Consider the following 24,359-nt stretch of genomic DNA (forward strand, 5'->3'; position numbering starts at 1 on the left):
CTCAGTTGTTTTTCAAATAGTTAGTAACTTTTTTAATTTACCCAAACCCATCTTTTCTTTCTGAAAATTAGGGTTTCAGTAAACAAAAGGTTTCAAAATAGATTTAGATCCTTCCATACACAGACTTTTTAAAAAAAAATCAGTTAATTTGAGGTGTTAACTATCGAATAAACTTGCTAAATGTCTCCCACCATAGGCCAGCCTTGTATGTAGTGGTGAGATCATGGTGTCTAGATTTAGTTATTTTTCAACTTGGAGTGGTCAAAAATATTTTCACAGGCCCATCCAGAAATGTAAGATTAGCTCTAGGGAAGGGGGACTGGACCAAGGGTTTGGCTCCACTAGTGTTTTTTTTTAGTATGTGTGTTTATATGTAGGTGTTTCCTTCTGACTTCTCTCCTCCTCTCTCCATCAATAAAATAAAATATTTTAAACAGCCAAAAGATGCTTCTATCAATTTTGTCCTTTTGTTGGTTTTATCAATATGGCCCCAAATGAACAGAATGACTACAGACTGTGGAAGATCTCACAAAATTTGCTTACAATAAAAAATAGGTTTTAGGGAAATTGCTCTTTTTAGCTGGTTTTCATTGCTATAAAAAGCATACAAAATATTTTCCTTTGGTATAGCTACATCTTTTTCACTAAATAACTAATTTCCTTTTTCTTTTTGCTGAATAGTAGGTTCTTCTGCTTTGATGTCTCAGGAAAAAAATCTAATTAGAAAATCTACAGTGAAGAAGAAACAGGAAACAGTGTCAGCTATATAGGGTTTACAGTTTAACCCTTTGGCTTCTATAGATTCACACAATGTTTTCTGGTTAGGAAAATGCCAATGTGCAGACAAAGAATGGATACTGTAATTCTGGAAACATATTCCATATCACCTTCTTTCACGTCTCAAATTATCATACAAAAATCAGCATATAAAATTAATGCTCAGTAAATTTAGAACAAATAAAAGGAAATCTTCTCGCAGCCTCTAATCAACCAGTGGAACCACAGGAGAGCCTCAGTTTAAATACTATGGATGGACTTTTTTTTTAAAGGGATTGGTAATTTTATAGTCAGTTATAAATATACTTAGCTATAAACAGCAACAGTAATTAAATCTCAAGGCGTCGGGGAATAAGTTGATTGTAGGGGTCAGGAAGGAACATATATTTTTGCACAATTCACTAAGGCCAATTTCTGCTTTAATTTATGTTGATGTAAACCAGAGTAACACTGTTGAAGTCAGATTAGTGCAATAGAGACCAGAATCTAGAATTATGTGGATTGTACATGAAGGCTTCACATCTGTCTGATGCATCAGTTCTTGTCCTCTATGGGGAGGGAAGCAGATATTATGAACCAATGGGGTAACTAGCTATAGAAAATCCTATGCTCCTATATAGCCAAGAAGTTTTCGTTTGGGGACTGTGAAATGTATTCAGTTTCAATATTCAGTTTTAAACCTGGACATGGACACCAAGGCCTAATACTTGAGTCCAGCCCACCTTTACAATCTCCCATTTCCCTAAGGCTTCTGAGGCCAGTTAGGTCTCTGGCACAAGCATCCATGAGGCTGTGTTAACTACTGTTGGCTTGCAACAGTTCCAGGGACTTTTTACCATGGCCACTGGGTTGCTAGCACACAACAGTACTCTGCCCTGATACCTTCCCCGTCTGTGCTGTGGGGGAGAGGGCTGAGAGAGGTTAATGTGGATCCACTATGCTGGCTGTATACAAAGCATGGATTCTCTCCCTCAGGGGGAATCTTCCGATTCCTGAATATGTCGGCTTTATGGCTCTTTTGCACAGTCAGGACCTGGCCCTAAGCATGAACAAAACCAGATGAAATAATTGCAAACCAAGCTGCCTAGCAAAAAAACCTCTGAACACAAAGGAAATCCACAAGTTAGACATATTTGGAGTTCATTCCTCAATTTGATCAGCTATCAAGTGCTTTTCCTCCTCAAGAAAACTCAGATGGAATAGTTCAGCCTAATACGAGTGTTTAAAGTTAATGCATCCGATGAAGTGGGTATTCATCCACGAAAGTTCATGCTCCAATACGTCTGTTAGTTTATAAGGTGCCACAGGACTCTTTGCTGCTTTTACAGATCCAGACTAACATGGCTACACCTCTGATACTAAAGTTAATGAGCAGCACATTCATAGCCTTTGTATTTTTACATTCTGAGAATCTTTATCCAATAATATGGCAGAGGTATAGGGTTAACTAGTGGTGACCTTTTTCTAAACATGCTAAGTATCAATATAATTCTTCTGGATAATGATCCTAAGTGTGACAGTGAGTGAATGAGGTCTGGGAAGCATGGGCCATGTAAATACTGTCCCAGGGATGGATTTTCAGGTGCTCAGCACCCACTCTCAGGGCCAGATTTTTAAAAGAGCTCAGCACATTGGTTATTGGTACAGGTTTCACAAATGAGGCTTTATTTAGGTGTCTGTGGGAGAAGAGTTCTTTTGAAAAACTGATCACAGTTGAGGGTGCTGAGCCCTTCTGAAAATTCCAGTTCCAGTGTCTGTGTTTGCTTTGGCCTGTGTCTTTCCTTGAGTACCCCTGCTGTGATCTAGGAAACACTATTTTATTCTCGTGCTCTCTGTAGCTTGCCTTGCACAATGCAGGTGAGAGCTCTCCTTTGAGGCAGACAGCAGGAATCCTCCTGCAGGAGGGACTTGTAACAAATATCCCTCAGGCACCTTGTACCATCACAGCCCTCAGCCCCTGTAACACAACTGTACTGCACTAGCTACTGGGAGAAAGAGACTCAGACTTATTCCTGTCTGTTACCGATGTTGCAGCTCTGGCACTAAGCCAACAGTCATTAATAAGCCTTTAAATGCTGTGGCAAGGGCAAAATTTCTGCATCTGTACGTACTATTGTAAACTTTTTCCATATCCTTCCTTTTAGTAAACTCTTTAGCTTGTTTTATCTCTGCTACAAATGTATTTTCCCCTCTCCCCATATCTTCTCATTCTGTCCAACTCATTGTGGCCAATAGACTAGGGTTATTTTTAAAAACCTGATTAATTTTTTTCCTACTGCTAGTGTTAAAAATGAATGCATAGAGAGATCAAACAAGGAGAGATTAGAGAGAGAGAACTGTAAATGGATCTAAAAATAGATCCTTGTCTCTTTAAGTCTCAGGAAGCTGTTGCACACAGTACAGCTTAGTTCCTTTAAAAGGAACAAGCCCCTTCATTTCTGTTGATGATGGAAGCACTGTTTATAAATCTCCAGATGAAAGCAGAACATAATTTAAACACTGTACCATAGAAGATGTTGGCATCTGTTAAGGATTTGTGTGTGAGAGAGTAAGTGTAAGATGTTCTAAGACTTTTCCCAAATGTTTAAAAAGTTTATTTCTGTGACTCTCAGCACATGGTACATTTAACATTTTTCAGGATTGTCTGGTTCTGAATTCCACTGCTTTATTTATTAACCAGCCATGTGTGTGGAAGAAAGAATTTTAAAAATCAAAGCTCACATTTTTTTAGCCTTACCCTAATGCTTGAGAGGTATCTGTTCTGTAAACAATATATGGCAGAGAGCTCAAAGGAAATGAGTAAGCCCCTTACAGTGAAGCACATTTTAGCAGCTTGCTTAGCTGAGTGCTTTTTGTTTATTTGTTAAAATCCATTGCCAAATATGGAGTGAAGATTTACTCAGAAGAAACTGCTTCACCAAGGAATTGATTCTGTCTCACTGACTCAAGGCTGTGCAGAAGAGATAAGTAGTGGCTTGGCTTCTTGAGTTATCAGAGTCACCAAATCATCACTTTTTTCCGATGACTGTCTCAGCTCCACGGAATACCTTGTCTGAACTAGTAGGAGAAATAAAACAATGATAGGCCCTGACTCTTTCATCCATTTTTTCCAGTTTCTCATTTCCTTTTCTCTATCAGCAGCAGAGAGAAGCTTTGCTCTGCAATGCCACCAATAAGGACCTCAAATCCTTTTGGAGCACAGACTTGGGAACCCTGTTCTGGGACCTGATCCCTGGCGAGTTTATTTGCACGGAGGGTGCTGATCCTGACAACTGAAGAGAGGCTCATGAAATGGCTAAAGCATCGTAGGGGGAGGAAGGGAAGTAGTTGGCTCACCTTGAATGCAGCCCTCTCCACCCCTCCACACACTTTCTGTTAGTGTTTGTAAAGGCCTCACAGAGAACAGTGGTATTTATGCCTACCACCACTACAGGACATGACATTACTTTTAGGTTCTGGTTTTTCCCCTTTGACATATAGAAGTGTGACAGAACGAAAGGTGTGTGGGAGAAAAAGTACAAGATCTATTGTGCATCCCCCCCCCATTGCTCTCAGAAGAGAACACATACTTAAGCGTGAAGGTAACAGTGTGAGTGGTTTACAGGTGTCAGTGCCCCAAAAGGAAAAATATAAACAGTGGGTGAAATCTTGGCCTTTTGAAGATAACAGGAGTTTTGTCATGGACTAGAGTGCAATCATCCAGTAATATCAATTACATAATATCATGTGCTTTACTGCTCTGGGTGGAACATAAGTTGCACCACTGATGTCAGCTAGTAACCAGCCTTAGTTTACAAATTATCCCTACCATCTGCAATGTTCCAGTGGTCTGGGACGTCACAAATAAGTGAAGGCAATGCAGTAGGACTTGTTCTGTTGAGCAGTCAGTATGGAGAGGCAGCACTGCTGTTCTTCAGTGGAAACATCACCTGTCAGTGGGGATGCAAGTCTCACTGGGCTGGTTCTGCACCAACATATAACAGAAGTGTTGACCACAATACAATCACTGACAACACCCTTGTGCAAAACAGATGCCCTCAAAATGCCCTCACATGTGTGATCACAACTCCCATTGACTTCAGTGTGTGTGTATTTGATGGGAGGATTTGACTATGGAGCTCCAAAAGCAAAGTCCCTGGCACATGGGTCAGATAAACATTATTCTAGGTTAATTAACCATGGGCTATCATCAGTCTGTGGGTATTCACAGATGAAGGAACGCCCCCCCCCATGTCCCATTCAGGCAAGGGACCTAGAGGTCAGTAGGAGCCAGAGGTGAAGATGTTTTATGCCATTGGAGGTTCCTTGGAAGCCATTTATTGTACAAAATGCTATCTAAATGCTTGATATTGTTGTATAGTTATTATTTATTACTCAAAACTGTGTATCCATACATGTTTCCCACTGAGCAGTATACTACACTTCAGGGGGAGGCAGACATTTTCATGTGGCACCCACAGAGCTGCTCAGAAATTCCAAGCAGCTTGCAGATGCAAAGCACACTAGCATGCTCAAGTCACTTTTTGAGGTTGGTATGTTGATTGTCTAGAGTGAAACAAGGGGTTAAATTATGCTGCCAATTTTGTTGTTTATAATGTAGTTATCTCCTTTGCCTTTGTGAAACTGAAAGGGCTCAATCTGGTGTAAATGTGGTAGCTCAAAGAAAGAGAGATCAGAGTCTCCGAACAAGACCCATAGGGGAGGAAATGGAAAATTACAGATTAAGGGAGGGTAAATCTGATTTCAGAAAAGGAAGGTCATACCTGAATAATGTAATGGAATTTTAGCTGATACCATGCTGCTTAGCTAGACAAAGCGCGTGGGGGGTAGAGCAGACAGGCACTGTATGCCATAATTAGAGTATATGTAGTTCCCTATCAAAGGCATTAGCAATATATAAGGTGTGGAGTCATGGAAAATATGGAAAGATGGCATGCTGGATTCAAAACTGGCTAAACAAGGGATAATCATATGCTGCTTCTGCAGGTGTATAATTGAGAAGTATCAATTATGTATGGTTGGTGCATAAAAGGATTATTGAATCACAGACAAGCTTTCTTTGTTTGGAAGAATTACCAGTTGATAATAGAGTTATTCCCATCCATTCCTCATTATGTAAACATTATTTGTGTATTTATGTTGGCTTTTTATTTTTGAAGATGGAAATGCTTTTGCGGAGCATATTCATATTTCAGCACTGCAAGTACTTTAACTACTTCACTGCTGGTCCTTCATGCCAACTGCTATTCTGCTAAATTCCATTGAAAGCAGGGGAAACAATCTCTTGTTTATCTATTCATATGTGACTAAGAATACTGTTAGCAGTCAACAAATAATAAATCATAATGCAGCAGCAAAACAAAACATTCATTCTGCCAATATGCATTCTGTTTTGTTTCTCCAAGCCTGAATATTAGTACAAGTATTACACAAAGACTTTGTTAAACAATTAGCTTAATTACTGAGTTCTTTGTGGTAGAGACACAGTTTTCCTATATGTGTACAGCGCTTATCATAATTTATATTGCAATAGCACCCAAAATGTGCTAATTTAATAGCATGACAGTGTTAGGCCAGACTGCCTACATTCTGGTTCCTAATGGTCAGAGCAGAAATCATAATCATGAGTTTAGCCAAGGATCGTTGGAGCCGATGGTCAGGAGCAAGGCATAGGGGCAGGAACCAAAGACCAGACAAGGATCAGGAGTAAAGCAGGAATGGGTGGGCTGGGGGAGGAGCGAGGCAGGAACAGTGTTGGATACAGATCACAGGAGACAGGCAAAGAACAGGGTCCAATATGGCAGCAACTGGGAGTCTGTATGGTTGCTCAGAGAACCCACCCAGATCACTTCTTGGCTTATGTGAGTGCGAGCCAGTCAGGTACTCTGGGCTTTGGGTGTTCCAAGAGGACTTCCTGTGCGGCCTGACCTTCCAAGATTAGTGAGATACTCCTTTGTCTGTCTTAGTTAGTTGGTCTGTGAGCACTGGGACTACAATGTGGCCCTTGGAGCCTGGGAGTTCCAAAATAAAGTCCAAAGTGATTGAGATCCAGAGTCGCCAGAGGTTTTAAGATATCAAGTGGTTTCACATGAGGCATCTTAGTACAAACACACATAGTACAGGAGTCTACACAGTCTGACTTCAGTACATGTACCAGGACACCAGAAGAAATGAGCAAGAGTGCAAAAAGACTTGAGGTGACTAAAGTGGCCTGTGAGCAAGGTGTCGTGGGATAAATGTAATTGAATGTGTAACTGTGACGTATGTCACCCTGTTCCACATGGATTGTTGCACTTTGGCCATTCTCTTGTCTGGGAGTTTTCTCATCAGAGGTGGCTGTCTGCAGGCATGTCCAGAGAGGTCATGGTGTTAATGAATTTACAGGTCTTCAGGAGATATGGGGTGGTTCCAGTTGGACTCTTCATTTCCCTGGTAATATTCCCCTTTATGTGATCAGGCATCTGCTTTCCCATTTCTGATTCCTGGATGGTATGAAAGGGTGAAGTTAAATTGGGAAAAGAATAGTGCCCATGTGAGCTGTCTTTGGTTCAGTGCCCAAGCCAGCCAGAGATATTCAAAGTTTTTATTGTTGGTGAAGACCTGTACTGGGCATCAAGCTGCCTGCAGATAGAATTGTCACTCATCAAAAGAGGATTTCATGGCAAGCAGTCCTCTGTATAGTATTTCATAGTTAATTTCAGCAGATGTGAGCTTGTGAGAGCAGTATGTGTAAAGGTTCATTACCACCTGGGGCCCAAGCCTTTGGGACAAGACGGCACCAACAGCCATGCTTGAAGCATCTGCTTCCACTATGCATGGCTGAGTGGCACCTGGATGTATCACAATGGGGGCTGTTGTGAAGGCAAACTTGAGCTAATCAAAGGCTCACTGTGCCTCAGGTGAGTAAATGAACTCAGCAGACTTGCAGAGAAAGGAAGTCAGGGAGGCCTTTTGCCCCAAGAAATTCAGAACGAATCCCCAACTCAAAAATTTGTGAATCCCAGAAAGATCTGCAGCTCCCAGATGGGCTGGGATGCTTCCCAGTTGTTGTTTGCTTCAGCCTTCTGATGGTCCATATGATACCCTGCAGGGAGATGATATACCCCAAGCACTCAGTGGATGACCGGTCACACATGCATTTTTTGAGTTTTACACATAGTCCACTTTTCTGTAATATTTCCAGGATGACCCAGATGTGTTTATTGTGGTGTTAAGGATCCTCAGAAAATATGGCATGATCGCCTACTCAGAGAGCCTCTAATGGGTCCAGAATGCTATCTTCCTTTTGTCCTCCACTTAAACCCTCACCAGATTGTAAACCCAGCAGAGGTCTAATTTAGTAAAGTTTTTGGTGGATCACATTCATTCCAGTAGCTCTGAGATTAAAGGGCAGGGGCTGTGAGTTTTGGATTGTTATCTGGTTCAAAGCCCGATAATTTAGGCAGAGACATAGTGTTCCATCCTTCTTTATTTCAAAAAGGACCAGGGCCCCTACCGGGGAAGTGGCTAACCAGATAAGGCCCTTCACTAGGTTTTCTTGGATGTGTAGGCCCAAAGGGCCTTCAGTTATGGTTCTGACGTAGGGTATATCCACCCATAGGGAACATGGTTGTGGATCTATGGGTCAATCATAATTTCATTGTGGAGATAGAATGTCTGCATTTTTCTCTTCAAAGACTTCCAAGCAGTCTTGATACTTGCTAGGGAGCTGGGGGATGGTGTCCTATGGGTTAGGCCCTTCACTCAAGCCACACCAGATCTGGTGTAATTGGGCCGTCTTATCTCTTTCCACATCTGACACCAGTCACTGAAAGTGAGTGGTTTATGGGGTGGCAGGTCCCTGCTCTTGCCAGAACTTCCACAGTGCTATTTCAGTGGTATGAGCTCAGTATGGGTCATCAAATGTAGAGGAGAATGCTTGTATGAAAGTGTTCCAGGTGGTGAAAACTGCGCTGGCCTCTTCTAAAAGGGATGAAGCCCAGTCCAATACTTCCCTTGTAAGTAGGCTCACCACCAGTCACCATTGATCAGAGATGGAATCAGAGTAAGGAGTCAAGGCAAGGATTAAAGCTGTAGTAGAAGCCAAGGGTCAGGAGAAATGCTCAGGGGCAAGAACCAGAAATGAGGCAACGATCAGGCATGGAGCAGGAGTAAAGGAGGAACTAGAAGCAGGGGCAGGAGTGGAGGAGGATTCAGGAATGGGGTTTGACACACATCATAGGAGACAGGCAAAGAGTGGCGTCTGATCCAGCAGCAACAGGAAGCCTGCACAGTTGCTCAGACAACTCATCTGGGTCACTTCCTGGCTTCAGTAGTGGATGTGAGCAAATCAGGATGCCCCAGGCCTTGGATGTCCTCATAGGGCTTTCTGTGGGGCTTGACCTTCCAAGATTAGTGAGTTGCTGCTTCACCTGTCTCCATTTGTGGGGGGTGATGGAGTTTCAGTGACCTAGGGACCCCACAGTCCTGGGTTCAAAGCCGGCTGAAACCAAGGACCTCTGCCCTTGGATCCTTTCAGACAGACCTTGTATTTCTAGTGGGAGCTCCATTTCCCTCCCTTAGTGCTTATCAATCCCCACTGGAAACAAAAGATGCAAACTTCAGAAGGGTTGACTGCTTTCTTTAAGCAAGAAGAAAATACCTCTTCCTGAAAACATTACTTTAAACATTCTCCAGCTATTTCCAAAAAGATCGGCCTTTACATGGTAGCAATGATGGAAACATTTAGGAATTAAGGCCTAGTTTTTTAAAGGTATTTAGACTTGCAATGACACTGAGGATCCTAAGTGCCTATGTCACTTTTGGAAATGAGACTTAGGCCCCTAAATCACTTAGGTCTTGCAAAGCTTAGCAGAACAATGACCAAATACCTTTACAAATCTGTGACTGAGTCTTAGTAAAGACCAGGCTTGTGCAGTCATGACCTGCTGTGATAGCCATATTCCTCTGCAATAATTAAACTACCGAGCACAAGAGTGAGGCTAGTGAGTATTGGAGACAGATCTCTTGTAGCTGGCTCATGATTCTGGAACTCATTTCTGAAAGAGATCAAAACACCCGGGTACTTCATTGTCTCCAGAATGATTTGGTAATATATTTTTAAAAAAAACCAGTAATAGGAGAAAGATGAGTGCAGAATAAAACACAGAGATCTGTGTATGTCACTTAAAATGTGTAAAGTGATGAGTTCTCAACTCCCACTGATAGCAAAAATCTAATGGTTGATGGGGCTGTGTATTTTATACAAGCTCTATGTAAACAAGGGACTTTAATAGTTATCGATATTTTGGGAAATTATTTATGGATTTAATATGCAGTCAGACTAGATGATCATGATGTTCCCTTCTGGCCTGAAAGTCCATGAGTCTATGACATTTTAGAAAATGAAACTCTTTAAAAAATGTAATAAAACAATTAAGAAATGTTGCTTGGCCTAATTTAACAGATTGTTAAATCCAGGCTGACGTGTGTTAACTGAATAATTCCACACTGCTACATTTTTTCCATGCAAGTTATAAATTGTGGTAGAAAATAACCCATTCAAGCTGGCAGTGGTTGTCTAGCATCTGTAGCAACGAGCTGCCAGTTGGTGTAAATGACACATAAGGCAAAATTGTAACTTTCTGTCACTTGTAATTTGTTTCACAGTAAAATCCAAGGTCCAGCTGAGTTGTAGATTTCAAACTGTGAAATATCGTCCATAACTACATCTTTTTTTTTTTAAGTGAAATTCTGCATAATGTCTGAATGATCTACTGTTCCATTCTGTTTGGGATGGCGTGGCTTTACCCACAACTGCATTATCAGAAAAGGAGTGTGTGTATCAAATAATCTTTTTTTTTTTAGAGTAAGTCTAAGCACCAATTCCTCCTAAAATAAAAAACTATATGGCATAGACCCTATTAGATACCAAATTTGAAGTGAATCTGATATGCTGCAGAAGGCCAGACAGGATCAGGATCTGTAGCAGTTGTGTACCAATCTGATGGCAGTCTGGAGGCTGTTGGTTCATGGGATTAAATGTATTTATTGTTTTTTATTATTGCTAAAACTCAGCTGTTTTACAGCTTTGGTTGTGCTGTTACTGTTTACTATTGCATGTATTTGAATGAAAGGGTAACTCAATGTCATTGGTGATTTAGCCCTGGCAGTTGTAGACATTTTGTGTTATCACACACAATTGAGCAGACTTGTAAGAAAGTAAATAGAAAGCCATACCTTCTTAAAAGTTTTCTGTTTCCAGCCTTATCTGCTCTGAAGGAAATGCTGAATGTTGTCTAGCTTTGTCTAACTTCCCTCTGGGTGCTGTTATCAGGGCTGTTACTAGTAAATATTATTAAATTGCAAGATTAAATAGCTGAAAAGTTTCTGGATGGACCTTGACCAGGCTGGGGCTATTAGGAGTTTTTCAAAATGGCATCGAGAGTAAATGGTGAGACTTTCACTGGAGAAATAAACTGCATTGCTAAAGTCAGAGTCAAAGACTTCTATGAGCCTTTTAATAGGAAGTTGGCTAAATTAAAGGTATTAGTGTTAAAGGGAACTATCCAGAATATTGAGTCTAAAATTAGAATTATTAGCTCTTTTTTTGGTTCATGAGCACACATGCTGTCCCTCTGCTTTATCCATTTGTGTGACATACTGACTCATTTTAGGGTTGCAAGCTTTCTAGTCGCACAAAACTGAACACCCTAGCCCCGCCCCTTCCTCGAGGCCCTGCCCACCATTCACTACATTCCCCCTCCCTCAATGGCTTGCTCCCCCCACCCTCACTCACTTTCACTGGGCTGGAAGTGGGGGAGGCGGTGGGGTCTCTGGGGTGGGGCCAGAAACGAGAGGCTCAAAGTGCAGGTGGGGGCTCCAGGCTGGGGCAGGGGATTGGGGTATGGGAGGGGGTGAGGGATCCAGCTGGGGATGTGGGCTCTGAGGTGGGGCTGGGGATGAGGGGTTTGGGGTGCAGGAGGGGGTGCCAGGCTAGGGGGTCGAGCCGAGGGATTTGGAGTGTGGGAGGGGGCTGCGGGTTGAGGCAGGGGGTTGGGGTGTGGGCAGGAGTATGGGCTCTGGGCTGGGGATGTGGGCTCTGGGGTGGGGCCGGGGATGAGGGATTTGGGGTGAAGGAGGGGGCTCCAGGTGGGGAGGGGCTGCGGGATTTGGGGTGCGGGAGCGGGCAGCGAGTTGAGGCCGGGGGTTGGGTGTAGGAGGTGGTGAGGGCTCCGGCTGGAGTTGTGGGATCTGGGGTGGGGCTGTGGATGAGGGGTTCAGGGCTGGGGCAGGGGGTGGGAGTGCAGGGGGTGAGAGCTCTGGCGGGGGTGGGGCCAGGGATGAGGGGTTTGGGGTGCAGGAGGAGTCTCTGGGCTAGGGCAGGGGCTGGGGTGTGGGTTTACCTCGGGCGGCTCCTGGTCAGTGGTGCTGTGGGGCTAAGGCAGGCTCCCTGCCTGTTCTGGCTCCGCGCTGTGCCCCAGAAGCAGCCAGCAAGTCCGGCTCCTAGACGGGGGCGGGGGGGGGCAGGAGGCTCCGTGCGCTGCTCTTGTCTGCAGGCACTGCCCCTGCAGCTCCCACTGGCCACAGTTCCCCACCAATGGAAGTGCGGACCTGGTACTTGGGGAAGGGGTAGCATGCTGAGCCCCCTGCCCCCCTTCCCTCCCCCCCCCACCTAGAAGCCAGACCTGCTGGCCTCTTCCAGGGCTCAGCATGAAGCCAGGACAGGTAGGGACTAGCCTGCCTCAGCCCCACAGCACCGCCGACTGGACTTTTAATGGCCTGGTTGGTGGTGCTGACTGGAGCCGCCAGGTTCCCTTTTCGACCAGGTGTTCTGGTCGAAAACCGGACATCTGGCAATCCTAACTCACTTATCTTTTAGGCCAGCTTCAAAGGCTTTGTCCACACCTGGGAAAGGCCGCAATTCAGCAACTGGTGAACACAGTTGGTTTACTTGGCGGAAATTCTGGCTTTCCCTGGCATATACTTAAGTGGCAGTACTGGTGAATCTACACCAATTGTGGAATCAAAGGCTATTTCTGAGTGCAGATGAGACCTCAGACTGCAAGCAGGACACATGGGTCTATTGGACCCTTGCTGGGGCTCTCAACAAGAATAAATTCAATTCCAGACTAAAGAACGCACAATGCATCCACCTGGGAAATACAATACATTCTGTCTTCCCCTGCTCCCACCCCTGGAAATGTTACAGAGAAACCCAGAGCAGTCCAAACACATACACTAATGGAAGAGGGCTTAGAATCTAAGGAGCCGATAAAATTTACATTAGTAGAGAGTAAAAATGCAAAAAGTGGCAGTCTACCCAGAATAGCTTTATATAAGCTAAGAAATGGTAATAAACTGAAAATAGAACATGGCAAAAATGGCTGGTTAAACCACTCTGTAGCCGCTAGACTAATATAAAGCCCCATAACCTTTCCCCTCAAAACCCCTCTTTGAATGGATCCTCTCATACAAAGACTAGCCCCCAACACACACTAAAAGCATCCGTTAGGACTATTGAGTCCATATTCAATTAGACAAAAAACCTCTCAGTCCTAACTGAGCAAATATTGTCAGGGCTGCTGTCACTGGCACCCATTGCCATTGGTTAGGAAGTCCAGTGATAGGGTAGGAGAGAAGGTGCCCCAATCAGTGATAAGGTAGAGATCTTTTAAGAAATACCGAGTCGCTGCATAATGGGGAGTAGTGGAGTATGCTCTGAGCTTTGGCAGGAAGTTATCCAAACCCACTCAGTAGTTTCTATCCTACTGGATGGTGGCAAGAATTGAAATGCTTCTGAGGCAGGGAGGCAGTGCCTCTGTTCTGGTCAGTATTTCTCGTCACTTGGTGTCCAGTTGCTGACCTAGCATTTTTCTCAAAGTTCCTCACAGCAGAAAAGGAGTTCCAGGGCACAGAAGGCTCCACCAGAGCTCTGTTTATCCTCTACAGGCTCCTTTCTGCTGACCTTGTGTAATGCCTGTGAGGCTCTAGTCTAGGGAAAATACCAGGCCAGAAACCAGACTTCCTAATGTTTGCGGATTTCGGAGGGGTGTTGTTTGTTTTGTTGTTTTTTAAACAGCAACAACAACAAAAAGTAATTTGGGCTGGGCTGCTCTGCACTGAGGTACACTTTCAAGCTTAACTCTTTTTCTAACCAGAAAAGTTTATTTGTGACATAACTGACATGCCCTTAAGTTAACAGATTTGTAAACAGTTTTTATGTCCTTTAAAAGCATATGTTTTTCATGAACATCTGGTTCAAGATGTGTTAACTGAAATCTTGGGCTATATAGTATCATGTTATAGGGAAGGAGAGAATTAGAAATAAGTAGTTGACTTATCCAGTAAGAGACTAATGCATCTTGTGCTCACACCTCAGGCATGAAGGAGTCTTCTCTCCTGAAGGAAACAAGGAGAATAACCTCCCAAAAGCATTTTTAGTGTGCAGTAAGAGTGTCCACATGGTGAGTTAGCACAGAGTAACCAGTGCACTGTAAATTCACACCCTAGCTTAAGGTACACCAACTTCACCATGTAGACGAGCCCTTACTCTCTCAGCCACTGTCTTCTGAGAGTCTCAATTAAGAGTTGGGGAAGAGAGTAGGTAGTAGGGTGACCAGACAGCAAGTATGAAAAATCATGAGAGGGTGGGGGTAATAGGAGCCTATATAAGAAAAAGACCCAAAAATCGGGACTGTCCCTATAAAATTGGGACATCTGGCCACCCTGGTAGGTAGATGTCTGTTGCTAATGCCGGTCTGAGGATGCTATTGTCATGAGTCCCAGTCTGGGAGTGGTTGCTGGTCAAAGGTCTGGGCGGTGTGGCAAGGAAGGGAATTCTCCCTGATTGACTCACCAGAAAAGCAATCAGCAGCGTCTCTCCCTTGAGAGTTAGTATTTGTAACAAGAAAGTAAAAATTTAACATATGCAGAAAGTAAAACTGGAAAACCACGTAGACTGGGGTTCATCTAGTCCAGTAACCCCAGAGTGTGGTGTTTTCCCCAGGAATTGAAATGGGGGGGAGGGAGCAGTCAGGGCCGATGAGGGGTGAGACCGTGAGGGTGAGGGTGTGCTGTAGGGCACCATAATAAAAACTGAAAAATGTTTCATGACCATTTTATTAGATTTTAAAATCATCACACAAATTAAAGCTGGCTACTCAAGCCTTCTATGAAGCACTACATTTACATCCTTCTTGGTTTCTTGTTATAATTTTGCACAACTGTATTAATGAACTTCTTGAATGCAATGCATTCATCTTTGGTGGCTTCTCATGTGTCTGATACTTCCATTCCTTCAATTGATATGCCCATTAGTTCATTCACATGATCAGGCAGAAGGTGACTTAATTCAAAACACAAAATTCTATTCAATGATGAAAAAGAACACTCAACTGTAGCTGTTGTGACTGGGAGTAGCAAGAGATGAATTCCTACTTCTTTCAGCCCAGGAAACCCAGCATAAAGATCGGGTTGAGCCACTAGCCATGATAAAAAAGAAGTTGAAGTCAAATCTTCATCCATTCGTCATATAATATTCCTCTCTGTGTTAAAATTGTTTATTCTGTCCTGAACACTTGGCAGCTGCATTGCTGGTAGTGCCTCACTCCACTCAACTGTCGGTGTTTTATAAGACAGGGATCTGTAAAAGCTATGTAGAGGTTGAGTAGAATCTAGAAGTTGATGTTGTTGATTTTTAAGAATCAAGTCTGTGTAATTTTTCAGTTGTCTTAACAAACACTTCTTGTCCTCTTCACTTAAGGATTCAATATAAGGAGTCATTAGTCAACTTCTGGACTGAAGTCTTTGCTTCTTCCAGTACTTTTTCAATGGATAGCTCTCTGATTGATCCAAACGTAGCTTCTATTGCTGGACAAAGATCTACTACTGTTGTAGCAGATGCCTGGATGGTATTGTTTAATGACCCAAGTGGTTTCAACAGTAAACTCACAAGAGTGAGATTGGCGATAGTCTTCTCTGAACGTAGTAGCAAAAGTAATCCACCAGCCTCACTACTTAGATCCATTCCATTTTGGTAGATACTTTCCAAAGCCAGAAATAATGTCTGGAGTAATTTTAAGACAACAGCCAAGGATCACTCATAAGAAAGCCAGAGGTTTTCCCAGGTTGGACTAATTTGAACTTCATTCTCAGTGTATCTTCTACATTTTTCAAGATATTCAGGGTTTTTTTTTGGACTCTTGCTGAAAAAAGAATATAATGAAGACATTAAATTTATAGCTTTTTAAAATGTATTTTGAAGAGTCTGCAGCTCATACTAGCGCTAGTTGGAGTAGATGACCTCTGCAGTGTGTATAGGAGAAATTAGGCTTACACTGTTCTCTGAGCAAAGCTTGTGCTCCACCATGTGTTCCAGAGAAGTTTGCAGCGCCATCAAATGCACAAGCAGCCATCTGTTTGGGGTCCAATTGACAAGCATTTAACTCTTCTAAGATGTGGGTTGTCACAGATGCAGCCAATCTTTCTTCTATAACTTGAACATCTAGAAATGCATCCCCTGGCCTACCACTGACATCAAGATAACATACACAATGACTTAATACTTGATACCCATTTGCATTGGTGCATTCATCAGCCATGTATGCAAATTTTTTGAATGTGAGAGAGTTCTTCACTTTTTCAACTGTTGAGTCTTTCACTGTTGCACCACATGCATCTAGCCAGTCAGTTGAGTTTCTTGCAGAAAGATAGTGAGCATTTGCTGGTCTTGTTCGGAACCAGTGTTCAACTTCAGGATGAACAAGTGGCAATGCACTTAACATTGGCCTCCAGTTTGTAGTGTGTGGTATCTCTTGCTTAAACAGAAAGTATGATGCCACGGCCATGTTTATTCGCATGAACTGTGTTGTGTCTCCAGCATTCTTAAGAGCCTCATTAACACTCACCAGTGTTGTCCTTGGTCAGTGGAGACTCAGAGTTCAGAGGTGCTTTCACATGAATTCACCTCCCAGGTGAGGGGCAAGAAGGTACTTTGTTCGTTCCTCCATCTGCTCACTGTTCACTCTGGCCACTGTTGTTCATTGTGCCACCATTCACTCCATCGCTCTGTTGCCAATGGCCCTGCGTCATAACCTTCTGCTGCCACCTGCCACTGTGACCTCTGCGAGTTTGTCTGTTGAGGTTCCACCCAGCTCTCAGTGATTTCAGCTGAGCTCTCAGTGGGGGAACCTCGCTGCTAGTGCAGACTGGGCCCTCTCTTCCACAGAAACACTGTCCCACAGCAGGTCTAAGCACTTACACCTGATTATCAGTGATTTCAGCTGTAGTGTTCACTTAGCAAAACAAAAGACTATCTATGGAGCCTAATCAGCTCTGTCTTTAGACAATGGAGGTCAAATAGTACTTGTGACTCAGGCAGACCATCAAGCAAAACCCCTGTCCCCACCCTCTCTCTTGATGCCCTAAATCAGCAGAAGCTAAGTATAGTTCTACTGCCCTTTACTCATACAATAAGAATAACAACATTTCTTTACCTCCCCCCTTCCCCCCCCCCCCGCATTCAAGTGCTTTGTAACCCAACCCCAGCCAAAATCTATCACTTGGGCAACACAGCTGTGTTTGCTGGATACCTAGATAGATTAGGTATGAATGTAAATACAATCTGGAACTAAAGCCTTTCCCCCACAGCTCATCACTAGCTGTCAGGGATTGCTCATTTAGACTTTGCTTATAAATCATAATATGAAATTATTAGATTGGCCAACATCACCAAAATGAATGCATTGACACTGTCATAAAAAACTACAGCTGTATAAGGAAGCTAGTCTATGTTCATACTTTTCAAATCTATTATACTTTTTCAGATACACATATTTTATGATACACTTTATGTGTGTTTAAAGTGTGTATTAATGTTTCAATTTCAATTCAAATTTCCAAGCAATCACTAAATTGACAACACTGCATGTAACTAGTTCACAAAACCGAGGGGGGGGGGAAGGGTTGGGGAAACTCGGGTGGGGGTAAACACCCCCAAGGGGGAGGTGTAGGGAAATCCCTGCCAGGGTAGAGAGCCAAACTCTGCTCCCTTTCCTATACAGCCATTACTATGGCCCTGAGCTAAGGCAGAGGAAAGCTGACCTGAGTAACTCCTCATTCACGGGGAACCAAGGAAGTGCCCTGGCACACTGTGACAGCTTCTTCATCCGGCAGCATGGCAGCAGTGGAACAAGCTTCCCATATGTCCTGCTTTCCTTGGCAACATGACTGACATGGCTCTGGTGTAAAAGAGAGGGAGGGAGCTGGTGAGAGCACCAGCCAACACCTTCAAGGAGAGGAGAGTGAGAGTAGCTAGGGAGCCTTCTGTGAATATTGGTGAGAAGGCATCTTCTGAGGCAAGCACTTCCCTCAGTTCCTGAGTAGCTCTAGAGAAGCAGCCTCCAGCTACCTGCGGCTTCTCACCACTGCTCTGCCTCTTAGCAGTGACCATCAACACCTTGTATGCCTGTGGAGTTCCCACAGCCCTCAAAAATGTGGATCCTAGAAAGGGGGACTGAAGGGGCCTTGTCTAGCCAGAATCCTTTGCACTGTGTTTGATTTGTTTGGATGAGGGAATAGTTAAAGTCCATAGTTGGTAAACAGACCAACAGTTGGTAAACTATTGGGAGGTTTAGTTCAAAACTCCAAGATTCTCCATGTCACGTTATATAAGTGAACATCTACCAAAGTCTTTCTAACCCTAGCTTACATTGTAACAACTGAATGAAACTTAAAGGACACCCAGAGTTCTTTCAAAATACATTGTTTAAACAGTTAACATTAAAACAACCATTAACTCCCGTCCTTTTCCCTAAAACAATACAGTGGCCTTCAACAAGCCTTTGCACTATTGCTGCTTTATGGCCAGGTCTTGACCCACCTAATTATGTGCAGAGGAATTAAGGGGCATAAAGCAACTACATATGGCCCTATATATGGGTCTTGTACAAAAGCCACAATTTAGTCCTCCTCCTTAGTATATTTTATTTGACAAACCATACTCTTAAAACTTATTTCTCTCACTTTGATGAATGGTTCCAGTGTTAATTGCTGATTTTCAGTATCTGTTGGTCCACTGAATATATCCTCCAAATGTGCTACATTATCTAGGCACAAGGGGCTGAACTTTGCAAGCTTTGGTAATAATGCTATACTTAAGATTGTGGGGAGCTTTTTACTTGAAACAGAACAAAAATTCCTCTCTCACACACTGAATTTATTCTTCACATTTACTACAATTTCTTTTCAGAGGAAACCGAATTTTCTAGGATGTTTTCTAGATAAAATACTTGCTAACCTTTGCTAGAGAACTTTAAAATCATTCTGTTTTTAAACTGAGCCCCATGTGTCTGCCTCCCCCCTCCCCTGACTATTGCCAAGCAACCAAACAAACCACTCCAAACTGCATACCCTTTCCATTTTAGTATGCCAAACCTTATTCTGATGTTAGATTTCCTCATGGAGAAATAACAAATTATAGACTTACACCAGGTGTATCTATCAGTAAAATATCATCATCTGACTGACACTAGAGTTAGGATTTTACATTTGAATGTGGGAATGAGGAAATGGATGTGTGCTTTGTGTGGTGGTATCAAATTCTCAGTCTATTTTGGTATCATGATATTTGGATGGAAAGGAATGGGAGCTGAAATTAGTGTGCGGGTGACTGTTAGTCTAATGTGTGGTTCCTGCATATCAGAAACCTTAACCTTAAGTTACCAAAGATTTTTGCTTGGTTTAAGATTGAGTTTCAGTCTGAACTCTGAATGTTCTTTGATGTCTTGTTTTTGAGGTTTAATGCCAAGTTTAATTATCTGTTAGTTTTGTGGTTTCATAGATATAATGAAAGCCTTCTAGGCCTACTGTGGTTCTTAAGACTGGAGCAATATCTGATGAAAAAGTGCAAATAGAACCAGGCGCTGCTAAGGAACTCAGACATTTCTCAGCAACTACCTATCTGGCCCATTGGTATGGCAGCAGTATCACCCTAGGGCTCAGGAGCTTCGTTGGGCTGGGAAAGAGTGTGAACTGCCCCTCTTCTTGGCCATTTCTTCTGGTTGATCCATGGAAATAATACTTATTTACTTCTCCAGTGGATTTTGGTGATTAATAATTGGTTAATAATTACAAACTACTTTGAGATTAAAAGCACTACATACATGCTAAGTATCAGTATTGTTTCATACAAAAACCATAGTTTCCACTAGCCACATACTGCCCAGCATCTGGAATAGAACTCACAATGGCTCCAGAAGAATCAGTGTCTAAAAGACAGTGATTTCTACTAAAAGAAGATCTCCACTAGCTATAGAAAGAATACCTGTGGAGATCTGATATAGTCCATCCACTAGTGGCCAGTGGTTGTAAACAGAGACCATTACACGTTTCTGAATATGATATTGACCTCCTGCAGGGCCGGATGTACACCTTACGCACTCCTAGGCAGAGCATCTTCAGCCCCTACTCCCCCACCCCACCATGCCTACAGCTGACCTTTGTGTTGCAAAAAGTTTTAGAGCGGTATGGCACCCCAAGGCACATGCCTACTATGCCTAATTGGAAATCCAGCCCTGTCCTTCTGGCTGCATACAGTTTTGTTTGATGCAGAAGACAGCAAATGAAGGATTACTGAGATAAAAAAGAAGTCTATCTAATTGTAAACACAGAGGAAATTACATCCTGTCATAGCCACTGTTTTTGGCACCTTCAAGGTACCCTGCTGAATGAATGTTGATGCAGAAGAATTTTGCATGATGCATTATCCACTATAAAATGGAGAAGCAGCACATTGTGAATCATCAGCTAGTCTCATTTTAGTTTAGTTACTTTACCACACAGCACATTGGGGGGAAAAAACACTTTTTCATTTAGAACAAAATCATAATGAAATATCAGTCCTTATAGTTTAAGCTTCACTGCTGCCAGGCAACCCCTCAAATATTCATTAAAAAAGTAAAGGACTATTGACAAGGGTAACCATTCATTAACAGTCTTAAATAGGAAATCCAATTTATATTTTTCAGTATAGAAATGTTATTTTTTAATTAAAATAAAGTATACTGTAAAAAAAAACCCACATGGATAGACATATTAACCAACCAACCACACAGCAATCAACCAAATAATAATAGCTATGATGCAGAAGCTGAATGTACAGTCAGGGCAGTGAAACAAGCAATCAGGTGGATATTAATTAAGCTTTTTTGGGGGGAGGGTTAAACTATTCCTTTTTAAAAGCATTAGTGTGAAATGTAAGTTCTGCAGAGGAGAGGTGCCGCTGGGGCAGGGAGTCAGTATTTTGTTTACAAACAGAGACCAGGTGATTAAGATAAGAAAGGGATAGTGATTAAATTAAGGATATGGAAGTTTAGCCTGTAAAAGAGGAGTCCTTCTGTGGAGAGGGGAGCGGGACGAGGGGTTGTTTTAGACATGGGACTCAGAAAAAATACAGCAAAGCACTGAGCCTAGGTTACATTCAGAAAAGGGGAAGATAGGGGGCATAGGTGAAAAGAAGGGGTCAAACCAGGGAAGGGCTAGCAGTGTATAGAGAAGTTCCCATTCTACCTGTGGTACTTATGTGGCCCCATCACCAGGTATCTAAGGCTGGGCCTCACAATGTCTAACCTATTTCTCCTCCCAACCCCTTGGTGAGGTAGAGCAATGCTGTTATCCCCATTGTACAGATGGGGCACTGAGGCACACACTGATTAAAGGCCAGATTTTCAAAGGTATTTAGTCACCTAGTGAGATTTTCAAATGCACTTAGAAGGTTTGGTGCTTTGTAAATCCCAATAGATATCTAGCTGCATCTTTGGGTGCCTCAAAGCCTTTGAAATTCTGTCCTTAAAGCATTGGCCTGGGGTCAGAGAGGAAGTCCAAGGGGGGAGAAGAACCCAGGTCTTTCAGGGCTAGTTCCCTATCCAGCAGATCAGCCTCTCCCTTTCTCTATCTGCTGCATGCTTCAAAAAAAAAGAGGACTCTGATAGATGGGAGCAAAACCAAGGTGGCCAATTCTCTGAGACTCCAGCAGATGGTCCCAGGATGGATGTCATGGTTGACAGCCTGAAAAACAGCACAGAGGTTAGGAAGGATGGAGAATGAGAGCCAGATGTGAGGAGATCACTTAACTCCCAAGAGGTGGCAGGTTCTGCCCCATGCTGGGTTGTACAGCAATGCAATTTTACATTTTAACTGAATACCATTTTGTTCAGTCATTTTTTGTTCTGAGTTTGAGAAAAGGAAGGAATGATAAAGTATCAGATGTATTTATGCCTCAAATTCTCAGGGTTTCAGCTGTATTCAGGCCAATTCCAGAATATAGAACAGAAATTGCATCCACAGAGTCCATAAAGTCAATGATTATTGTCATGATTTGCATTAGTCATTGGGCACCATCTGTGTGCTCAGCACTGTTCAGAATATGTCAGAAAATCCAGTCCCTGAGTCAATGCATATAAGGTGTGTAACTCTGGATAAGATGGCTCAGATATTTGAGTATGAAGTGTATAGTTATTGATCACACATGTTATCACATGTTCACTGTGATGTTTATATCTGAGTGGAGGCACTGATGGCAATAGAAGTTTTAGTTGATTAAGGACTAGAAGATCGCTGTACTGTTGTGTTTAAGAGTCTTCTGGAAAGTAACTAGCCTTTAAACAGAAGTGAAAGCAGTGTTGCCAACTCTTATGATTTTGTCATGAATCTCATGATAATTATTGTTTTCCCAAAGCCCCGGCTCCTGGGGTCACATGGATATGTGATGATTTCAGCCTTCATTCTTAAAAGAAAAATTAAGCTTCTAGTCCTCGTGGCTGTGGAGAAAGTGTCAAAATGTGACCCCAGTGTACCATAAAGCCTCAAAAAGTAGAAGGCAAATAAAAAGAACCCCAAATCTGTTATTTTTACATAATCTCATGATTTTAAAGCCAATCTCATGATTTTTGGTGAACCTGATTCATGATTTTTGAACATTTGGGATTGGCAATACTGTGAAAGTGGCTTGAAAGTGTCAGTTTCACTCCTGTTTAAGGTTAGTTTCTAATCTATTATTTGTAGGGAGGTAACACCTCTAGAGCCCCACGTAGGTTCAGTATAAACTCATGGGCTCTTGCCCTAGTAGGATGTTTCCAAAGTTCAATGATCTATTCCAAGCTCGGTGAACTGCAAAAAAGTGATAGAAAGTCATCTAGATTTTTCTACAATTGTTTCAATTGTTGTATTCAAGAGTTAGTAACAAAGAATATACATTAAAATTTTAAACCTAACTAGTGTTACTTAAGTGACATGACACTTAAGTGACAACATGTTAGTATTAGAGCTGAGTGGGTCTAATATTTATTAAATCCTCTTTTTTATGTAGGAATTAGATACAGGGCTCCTATCAGCTAATTTCTAAGTTATCTGGAAAAAAAACCCTAGAGTTTTCAGTTGCTTAAATAGCCATTGGAATCATGGTTAAAGTTGCCCCATGTCCCCCCAAATCTGAAATGGCGCCCCTGCCCCCTCCATGATAAACTGTAGAGATCTGTCAGAGACCTCTGTAGCATAAGACAAGGTTGTGGAATTCCCATGCACAGGTTTTTCACTGCTTTCTCTCACACTTCACGCCGTGCAGCAGTTCTCAGTAGTTAAGCTTCTTTTGGACTTTCTAGGGGTAGGATTTGGCCTGCCTATATTTGCTTAAAACACTAGGAGGCCTGTCATTTTTTGTCACCACCTTTGAAATACTGCCTCTACCAGGAAGAACTTTGAGGAGCAATGCTGAGCAAATTGATATGTGGATGTCACGGCTGGGAGTTGTTTAAGGGCTGATGTTTCTACAAATAAGGATGTTCAATATGGCTGTGTGCTCTTGGTTGAGAAAGTAAAGTAAGTTGTGGAGACAACCCCCTAACCCCAGCACCTTCTATGGGAGGAGAGTCTCACGCCCATCTCCTCTTCCCTCCTGAGCAGCAGATCAAAGGGTTGCTGGCAAGGAAACTTGGGGAGGCCTCCTCCCCACCCCCCAGCTCTGCAGCAGTAGCAGCAGGGAGCAGAAGCTCAGCATTCAAGACTGGGAACTCTGCCACTGAGTTCCCAGCAGTGATGTCTTCCACTCTGCTATTATTCATTTTGTTTTGGTGGGATGAGGGAAGTGGATGTTTCATCCTTCTGCTCTCCTCCCCCCGAGACTAGGAAAGGTCACAAGTAGGGTTGGTCAAAATTTTTCCATCAAAATGTTTTTTTCATGGAAAATATGGTTTTCAACAAAATTAAATTTTTCTCAAAAAGTGTTTGGTTTCTATGGAAATGTTTGATATTTTGTCAAAAAAAATCATCATCTGAAAAACTTTTGGTTGAAATCCCAAAATTTCAGTTCAGCCATGCCACTGCAGAGTGTCACAGGATTTATAATTCAAGTGCCTCGTGCCCCCATTTCTCTCTATAGGCCAGGTTCCACAGCTGGACTACATCTCCCAAGATGCACAATGGAAATGGGACTTTCATGATGAATGGCAGCAATTCAGCCAGAGGGGAGACTGTGCTGCATCGTGGGAGATGGAGTCTAGCGTGGCTCATAAAGGAGAATAGGGAAGCGCAGAAGCACCAGAGCTACA

This window comes from Mauremys reevesii, linkage group 7 (assembly GCF_016161935.1).
Source record: "Mauremys reevesii isolate NIE-2019 linkage group 7, ASM1616193v1, whole genome shotgun sequence".
Taxonomy (NCBI): domain Eukaryota; kingdom Metazoa; phylum Chordata; order Testudines; family Geoemydidae; genus Mauremys; species Mauremys reevesii.